Source organism: Anolis carolinensis, chromosome 1 (assembly GCF_035594765.1).
Source record: "Anolis carolinensis isolate JA03-04 chromosome 1, rAnoCar3.1.pri, whole genome shotgun sequence".
NCBI classification, from domain to species: Eukaryota; Metazoa; Chordata; class Lepidosauria; order Squamata; family Dactyloidae; genus Anolis; species Anolis carolinensis.
Genome location: NC_085841.1, coordinates 280,464,902 through 280,474,703, shown reverse-complemented (window position 1 = coordinate 280,474,703; position 9,802 = coordinate 280,464,902).

Below are 9,802 nucleotides of genomic sequence, written 5' to 3'. Positions count from 1 at the left end.
CTCTAGATTTGATGCAATCTGAAGACTTTGAATCCAAGATCCACAATTTTCAAATGAAGCAGAGTTTTGTGGATATTAAAGTCTGTGTCAGCTGAGCTTGGAAGATCTGGAGTGGGGAACATATGACAGTCCAGACATTGCTGAATTATAATTCCCGTCAATTTACCATCCAATGGTAAGGAATGAGGGAAGATACAACCCAGGAGCATCCAAAGCACCACATCCTTCTCACCCCTATTTTTCAGAGCCTGAATTAACAAAATTCCTTCATAATGGTCAAAATACTTCAACAGAAGAGTCCATCATATTATGCAGTGTGTCAGAGGATGAGATCTTGAAAGATGCCATACTAGGGCGCAATAGAGACATCTTTAAGCTCACCCTTATGAGCTCAGGACATTTCAAGATGCTCTAAGATTCTGTAGAAAGTATTGCCTTTATCATAGGAATGCTAGAGAAGAATAATAATATTGTCTTGATACTGTTTATCGTGTTTTTCATATATTGTGGTTTTCACTTTTGTGTTTTTTTATTTTTCTGTATTTTCTATTAATACTGTACTATGCTGGAATGACATTGAATTGCTGCCGAGTGTTAGCCGCTCTGAGTCCCTCAGTGAGAGAGAGAGGGCGGAATATAAAACAAAGTAAATAAATAAAATAAATAAAACAAGTGAATTCAAACATTTGTTACAAATTTCTCCCCATAGAGATATTCAATGTATTGTCGAAGGCTTTCGTGGCTGGGATCACTGAAGATGTCAACCACATCAGGCAAAACATCAGAAGAAAATGCTGCCAGAACACAGCCATACAGCCTGGCAACTGCATAACACCCAATTAGTTACAAAGTTCTCATAAGTAATCTTTCTTTCAGGAAAAGATAAAGGGGGTTCCTTCCAGTTATTTCTTTCCTGGTGAATCCAAATGGCCAGGTTGGCCTCTCCATTGCTGTTATGTTCTTCTTTGAAGGCAGCAGCCCTTTGTTCTCTAGTCGATGGATGAGGATATTAAAACAATGTGAACAATTCAAGTTGTTTTCTGATGACAATTTTAGCAAATGCTTTCAGATTCTGCATCAAAGGGCATGTCACCATGGGCTTTTTTCAGAGACTGGATGCATTCATTTGGTTCATTTAATGCCTCCTTCCAGTGCTATATTTCATAACCGAGTTAGCAGAATACTGTTGTTCTGGGGTTTATCCCTCTCTTAAAGAGTGCCTGTCTCACAAGGGAACTGATTTGGAGTTTAATGTAATGCTTTCACATGGACTTCTAACATAGGACCCTTCTACACTGCCATATAAACCAGATTATCAAAGGAAATAATTCTCATTATCTGCTTTGAACTCAGTTATCTGAGTCTACACTGACATATAATCCATTTCAAAGCAGATAATCTGGATTTTATCTGGCAGTGTAGAAGGGGTTGAATGTCTTATATCACCTTTAACACTACACAAGCACAGCTTTGACCAAGCCACAATCAGACTTTTTGTATTGGTGAGGGAATCATTTAGCTAGTCTCCTATTTGCCCTATTTGTTAGTTCCACTTTTTCAGCTGCTACTAAAATGCCCCATTATCCATGTCTTCTCGTTTTCCATCTTTATTCTCATCTTATTATTTCAATTGCTGAAAATTGTACTTAAAATTTAAAAAGTAGTTTTCATTCAGTTAACTCAGCAGGGTATGGAGGAAAGGAGTAGAGAAAATCTGTCTTTCCCAGTTGGTTCAAACAAAAGCAAACCGCAATTGCCTCCCTACTTTGTGTTCTTGCTTTTTAACAACTTTTGCCATCTACAGCACACCTTGATGTTTCTTCAACTGGCTTGAACTGGTTTTGCCTTTGGTGGACAATATGTTTTAAATCCAGCAAAAAAATTAACTTGTGCTTTTTTCTACTGTTATTGTTATGTTAGCCTGTTAAGTTTTGAGATTGCCATTTATGTATTATGTTTGTATTTTTTCCTTGGTTTTTGTATTGCATTTTTTTGTCTGTTAAGTTTTTGCGATTGCCATTTATGCATTATGTTTTATTTTTGCTTTGGTTTTTGTACTGTGTTTTATCTTCTGTAAGCTGCTTGCAGGGGAGTAAGCCCTTTTGAACACAGTGAAACTTGTTCCTGAGTAAACAGATATGGGACTGAACTGTGAGATAAATTCATAAGTGACTAGAGCTTCTTTCTAGGCAAACAGAAAACAAAACTCATGTAAATTCAACCCTAATAGTATATCATTAGTCACACTTTCATCATCAGGTGGCAACCAAGATCTTGGCTATGTGAAATATGTGATTGGCTAGGTTTCCCAATACATTGACTTCAGATCAGAGCTTTTTGAATACAATTTGTCCCATTACACATTAAAGTATTTTAAAAATAGACCATTGCCTTGTGAAAGCAAACCACTTATTACTTTATTTTTTTATTCTACTAATTACTTTGAGTACTTTCTGTTGCCTTTTTGAGGAACCCTTACAAAGATGGATAAGAAAATTGCATTAAACATGGAAAATGCCTGTAAAAGTACTTCTTTATAAGTCATCAGAAACTGTTATCACTATGGGTATATCTATACTGTAGATTTAATACTATTTGACACCACTTTAACTGCCATGGCTTAATGACATGGAATCGTAGGAGTTGTGGTTTGGGGAGGCACCAGCACTATTTGGCAGAGAAAGCTAAAGACTTTGTTAAGCTACAGCTTCTATGATTCCATAGTACTAAGCCATGGCAGTTAAAGTGATATCAAACTGCATGAATTCTACACCCAGTCTCTATAGACAGATTCTTGTTCTGAGTATCAGGCCTCTTGAGAATTGTCCATGCTTCTGCATTTAATCATACCTATAATGGAGTTTTATTGATTCTTTTCCCCCTCACTGATGGTTAATTGTGATATGGCCATGGTTTCCTTCCCATCTGTCATCCTGCTTCCCTCAGTATCCATGGTCCCATTCTAGCATGTTTTTTAAAACTTTTCTTACAATCTTAGTGCAAAGTGTTATGATGATAAGGTGTAAGACCATTACCTCAGGCTCAGGAGGGAAATCAGGCAGAAAACCCAGTCTCGTGAGAGATGCAAAAAGCAATGTTTATTGTTATCACAGCTATGATAAGGCAAACAGCCATACACACCCTAAAGGTCTGTATCATGCAAATGGCTGTCCAAAACATGTCGTAGCAAACAAAGAATATATACCTTGGCTTATCTAAAATTGACCAATGGCTGAGGGTCTTCCTCACCTTCCACACCCACTTGGCATAAGTGAAACCTATGACCTCACTTATTTATTTTATTTATTTACAGTATTTATATTCCGCCCTTCTCACCCCGAAGGGGACTCAGGGCGGATCACATTATAACACACATAGGGCAAACATTCAATGCCCATAAACACATCAAACAGAGACTGAGAGACACACGCAGAGGCAAGTTAACCTTCTTCTGAGGGGATGTTCGATTCTGGCCACAGGGGGGAGCAGCTGCTTCATCATCCACACTGACGGCACTTCCTCATTCCAGGTCATAAATTAGCTAATCTTACCTCCCCACTTTATAAGTGGTACCTTATCTCCTACTTGATAGATGCAACTATCTTTCGGGTTGCTAGGTCAGCAACGAGCAGGGGCTATTTTTTATTTTTAATTGACGGGTGCTCACCCCGCCACGGGCTGGCCTCGAACTCATGACCTCATGGTCAGAGTGATTTAAGGCAGCTGCTCAACAGCTGCGCCACAGCCCGGCCCCTTGTTGATTTCAAGCTAACCTTTGGTATTAGAACTTTCTGGAGAAAGGCACCAGCTCACAGGAAGGGAGGGGCATATGCAGAGGCAAAGCCACATAGGCAAAAGTTTACTATTTTCTGGCTTATGGTCCCTTCAAAGGCACTACAGCATTTCAGCACTACCACTGCAGAAAAATATGAAAGCACACAGTACTGCAAAAGGAAAATGAGATGATGGATATAGACATGGGCATGTTCCCTGTCTGTATTAGGCGGAAAAGCACCCCTACCCTGGGTACAAAACATTAATGGCAAGTCCTGGAAACTCATGTATATCATATTAATATTTTTTAAAATCTTGATAAGTATAAGTACAAATACTAAAATAATAATACAAGGCTTTTGTCAGTCTGGGTGTGTCCACTATCAATTCACTCCTCTCACAGAAGTATTTTTAAAATGTGAACCAAGTAAAATATCTCCTAAAAATTGGTCTTTGTTACCTGTAGAAACTGCTAACTCTCTGCCATTGTGATCCAGAATATTGTTTGTGTTGCAAGAAAGAATGCAGTAAGTTTTACTACTGGTGTTTGCTTTTATGAAAGCTCTCCTTTCATTGTTTAATCTTCTCATGATTATCCCATATGCACTGTGTGCAAGTAAGAGTTTAGAATAACCCTGCCTTTAAAAAGTATCCTTTTGATTTACATTCTGTTTGCATAAAGCTTTTCAAAGTCTTAGAGTAGTATTTTCAAGAACAATTTCATAACTCAGGCCGGAATTCACTCTCACAGTTATGAATATGTATCCAAATAATATTCACAATCCCAACATTTTCAGTACTGTAGTACAGTGCTCCTCTAGATGTTTTGGATTTCACCTCCCACAATGCCTCACAATGCTAACTGGGATTCCTGGGAGCTGAAGTCCAAAACACCGGGGGAGCACAGACTGAGAAACACTGGTGTAAGAAATAGGTAGATCATTCAAGTCCTGCAATCCTGCTTCATGTGGAATCAACCACTGTGAGTAACAGATACTCCTATCAATTGGGACATAGCAGACACAACTGATGTTTCCACCCTCTTCCTGTGAGTAATCTCCAACATGAACAAAAACTTTGTCAGAGATCACCCATGGGAGGTGGTGGGGAAACATCAATCCGATATCAACAGGTGAACAGATCTTCATTGCTCACAGCAGCTGATTCTTGGTAAATTGGGACTGCAAAGGGGCCAGGCCAGGAGAGTCTACTTGGGTAAGTACAGCTAAGTATAATGAGATAAGTTGCATCTTCTGGTTCTACCTCCCCCCACCTTATCCCTGACCATCAACTACTTAATTCTATATCATCTGCTTAATTAATTAAGAAGTTGATCTAGAACTTCAGCCATTATGTCTATAGCCAGGACAGATAGAATGTAGCCTCCCAGTTGCTAATGGACTGCAACTTCCATCAATTCCAACTAGCATAACCATGGGGCTGCAGCCCTGCAGGCCCATATTGGATGTGCTCCTGAACAATGAAATGTTAATTGATAAACAACTGTTTTCTGTATTCTTTTAAAAATATTTTCAATTTAAATAACAATACAAAAAGACAATGCATCAAGACCTATGCAAATGCATTAACGCAAACAGTTTTGGCCTTTAATGCATTTTGTTGTCCTCATCTTGTCTTGTTTTTCCTTTATTCCCTTATGTTACCAGCTATAGAACCAACACTTTAATGCAACAAATTCAGCTCCAAAATCAATATTGGCAACAACTGTCTATTAAAATGGGCTTCATTTTAACTGACCTTTAAAATTGGTTCCACCAACATTTTCACTAGATTGCTTGTGAACACCGTGGACTAATTATTTGTATGAGAAGACAATTTTTATTACACTAAAACAAAGTTGCCGTATTGGTTTCCATTATGCAAGGAGCTTTCTAGAAAATAAATGTAACTTGGAAAGACTATTGATGAAATGTAAATGCAGAGATATCACTGAATGTTAAGAAAACAAAAACAATAACCATAGATTTATATAAATTTAAAGTGAATTAAAAAGACACAGAAATAAATGTTTTTGTGCCTTTGCTTATTCATTAGCCAAAATTAAAACCATAATCAAGAAATCAGAAAAAGAGTAAGTCATGGAAGGGCAGCCATGAAAGAACTAGATAAAATCTTCAGGTGTAAATATACACAATTAAATACCAGACTTAGAACTATCCATGTATTTCTGATTTCTATGTATGGTTGTGAAAGCTACAGTGAAGAAGAAAATTGGTTCATCTGAAATATGGTGCTGGAGGAATGTTCTATGGATACTATCAGAGGCAGTCCACCGGCAAGGCCATTTAAGCGGCCACTGGTGGCACAATCATTCTGGGGGTGCAGTGAGGCCCCCAGAAAGATGGTGCCACCCCCGCCTCCTTCTTCAGGCCTTGTGGGCCTTCTTCGGGCCACCCAGCCCACCGGAAGGGCCGACGCGGGCTCCAGAAGGCCCGCCTGGCACACCGGAAGGGCCGATGTGGGCTCCAGAAGGCCCGCCCAGCCCACTGGAAGAGCTGACACGGGCTCCGGAGTGCCTGACGCAGGCTCTGGAAGGCCCAATACAGGCTCCAGAAGTCTGCGTCGGCCCTTCCAGTGGGCCAGGTGGGCCTTCTGGAAGCCGTCTGTTGGAAGCAAGGCAAGTGTTACACCCCAAGGCTGCGTGAGCACCCCGAAAACTACACAGGAGCCAGTATCACACACAAAACAGTTTATTATGGAATATATATCTATGTGCAGTTAGCGTATAAAGTCAGTATAAGAAATAGTCCTTAATGTAAAGTCTTTAACAGTTCAAAACAAGTTCAGTAATGTCCCAATTGTAATCCACTAGTGAAACTCATTAGTTCCACCAAGAAATCAAAGTTAGTCCATAAATCAAGAAACAGGAACAAGACGCTGCAAATCTGCAAACTGTAATCCACTTGGAGAGTCCCGTTACAGGAAAAAGGAAAGCAGGGTAAACAAAGGAAGGTCTACTCGAGAGTCATGGGATGTGACGTGGCTTGGATGGAACTGGAAACCAGGCACGGGAACAAGGCAGGAACCAAGGCTAGGAGCTAGATACTGGAACCTCTTCCAAGGAAAGTAAAGTTGACACCACAACGAGAAACACAAAGGAGGACACCTTTAAGGGTATCCCAAGTTTGCAAGAATATGGGAGTGCATGATGCCCAAAACTTCACATGGGAAAGTTAGTCATTATCGAGTCTGAGAGCTAGCCTTTTGCTTCTTCTCACACCCTCCCTCCTGCTTCTATCTCTCGTGAAAGATTCCCTCCGATTAAAAGACACATTTTTGCCCAAGTCAACACCATCTGGCAAAAGCAACCTTGAGGAAGCATTGGAATGCTCTCTAATTAGTGGATCTTCTGGCACCACAATTTCAGGCAGCTGCAAAGGCAATGGGCCTCGTCCAGAACGGCCCCTAAATCCGAAGTAGAATCTGTTTCCAAATCCACCTCTGGATGAAATATAGGCCATGATGGCTGAGCCACAACAGCAAGTGGGGTTTATTTGTCTGTGGAATAATGTCCAGGGTGAGAGAAAGAGCTCTTGTCTGTTGGGAGGCAGGTGTGGATGTTGTAATTAATCACCTTGATTAGCATTTAATGGCCCTGTGGCTTCAAGGCCTGGCTTCCTCTTGCCTGGGAGAATCTTTTTTTGGGAGGTGTTAGCTGTCCCTGATTGCTTCCTGTCTGGATTTCCCGAGTGTTGTTCTTTATTTAGGCTTTTCCTTAATCCTTCCTTATTATCCAACATTTTTGCTTATCCAACGCTTTTATTTTTCAGTGATTGGTTTGGGGGGGAGGCGCCAAAATTTCTGTTAGCCTATACTTGAAAATTACCTTGGACCTGCTCTGGATACTATTTGATAAAAAGGCACATGAATGGGTCGTAGAACACCTCAGGCTTAACCTCTCCCTAGACGCCAAGATAACTAAACTGAGATTGTTATAATTTGAATATATCACTAGACAATATGATTCATTGGGAAATATAATAATGCAGTGGAAGGCAGTAAGAAAAGAGGAAGACTGCAGTACAGGTGGATTGATTCAGGTGGTGGCCCTAAGTTTACAAAATCTAAGCAGGACATTTGATGACCAGAGTTCTTGGTGGGCTCTCATTCATAGGGATGCCATACATCAAAGTCAATTTGATGGCAAATAATAAGAATGCAATGACCTTTACTTAAATGACAAGCTTTCAAGTGGTGCAGTACACTATATCCTACTAAGGTAGGTTCTTAAGGATATTCTAAGACTGGCTCAGGCTGAGGGAAAAAACTGTCTATACCAGTGGTTCTCAATCTAGCATTGATGGGGTGGAAGTGGAAGTAATACTTAATGCATTCAACAAATACTAGTTTATATTGGCTTGCTTTTTTCTTGTCATGAGTGACTTGAGAAACTGCAAGTCACTTCTGGTGTGAGAGAATTGGCCGTCTGCAAGGATACTGCCCAGGGGACACCTGGATGTTTCATGTTTACCATCCTTGTGGGAGGCTTCTCTCATGTCCCCGCATGGGGAGCTGGAGCTGACAGAGGGAGCTCACCCACTCTCGCCGGATTCAAACTGCCAACCCATTGTGCCAATAGGTTTGCTTAAACTATATGCTACAATAAACTCATTTTGTACTATCACAGTGTGTGGAGTATTTTGTAAACATCAGCTGGTAACAATGACAATTAAATCTGTTTTAAACACAACTTGTTAGACAACAAATTGTGGAAATGTCAAACCAGCAGTGGATGCTCTGCAAGGATTCGGAAATGTTGTAGCACATTGTGGGTTTTCAAATCAAAAACATTAAGTATTTCAATGAGGGTTAGGGATGGAGCCAGAGCAGTGTAGCGCTGTGCGTGTTAGGCCACATCTCTGGAGACCAGGGTTCAAATCCCTGCTCAGCCATAAAAATTAGTAACCCTGGGAAAAATCAGCCTCAGCCACAGAGGAAAGCAATGGCAAACCTCTTCTGAAGAAATTTTGCCAAAACCCCCCAATAAGTTTGCTTTGGCTCAGAAACTACTTGAAGATGCAATAACAAGCCCAGGGATTGTATATACCAAGCATGGGCAAACTTCAGCCCTCCAGGTGTTTTGGGCTTCAACTTCCACAATTCCTGATGGCCTCAGGCCCTTTCCTTCCCCCCCTCAACCGCTTAAGCCTGGACATTCCACATATATAAACCCCCCTTGCCCAGTCTCCAACAGGCCTTACAAACTCTGAGGATGCCTGCCATAGATGCAGGTGAAACATCAGGAGAGAATGCTTCTGGAACATGGACATACAGCCCGAAAAACTCAGAGTAACTCAATACTAATTGGTATTGATAGTAACTCAATAGTAACTCAATACCACATATTGGAGCCCACAGTGGTGCAGTGGGTTAAACTGCTGAGCTGCTGAACTTGCTGACCAAAAGGTCAGCGGTTCAAATCCAGGGAGTGGGGTGAGCTCCCACTGTTAGCCCCAGCTTCTGCTAACCTAGCAGTTCAAACACATGCAAATGTGAGTAGATCAATAGGTACCACTCCGGCAGGAAGGTAACAGCGCTCAATGCAGTCACATGACCTCGGAGGTGTCTATGGACAATCTCGGCTCTTTGACTTAGAAATTGAGATGAGCAGAGTTGGACACGACTAGACTTAACGTCACGGGAAAACCTTTACCTTCACCCTAAGTTTTCAGCAGCATTACTTTTCATGCCCTGCGCAGCTTTTGAGTCTCGTTTAAGAGGAAAGCAGGGTAATATAACAAGAAAACAGAAAGGAGGAAAACATGAAATTGAACAAAATCTGGCTACTCTAAAATCAGAACAGTAAATAAAGATCAACACTCTGAAAACAGAGGAATTACAGAAATGAATCAATCAGGGCCAGCTAACACCTCCGAACAAAGGATTGCCCAGGCAGGAATGAAGCTTGCAAGGCCATTAATGCTAATCAAGGTGATTAATTACAATATTCACACTGGCCTCCAACAGACAGGAATTCTTTCTCCCACAGATATATAAACTTCCCTTG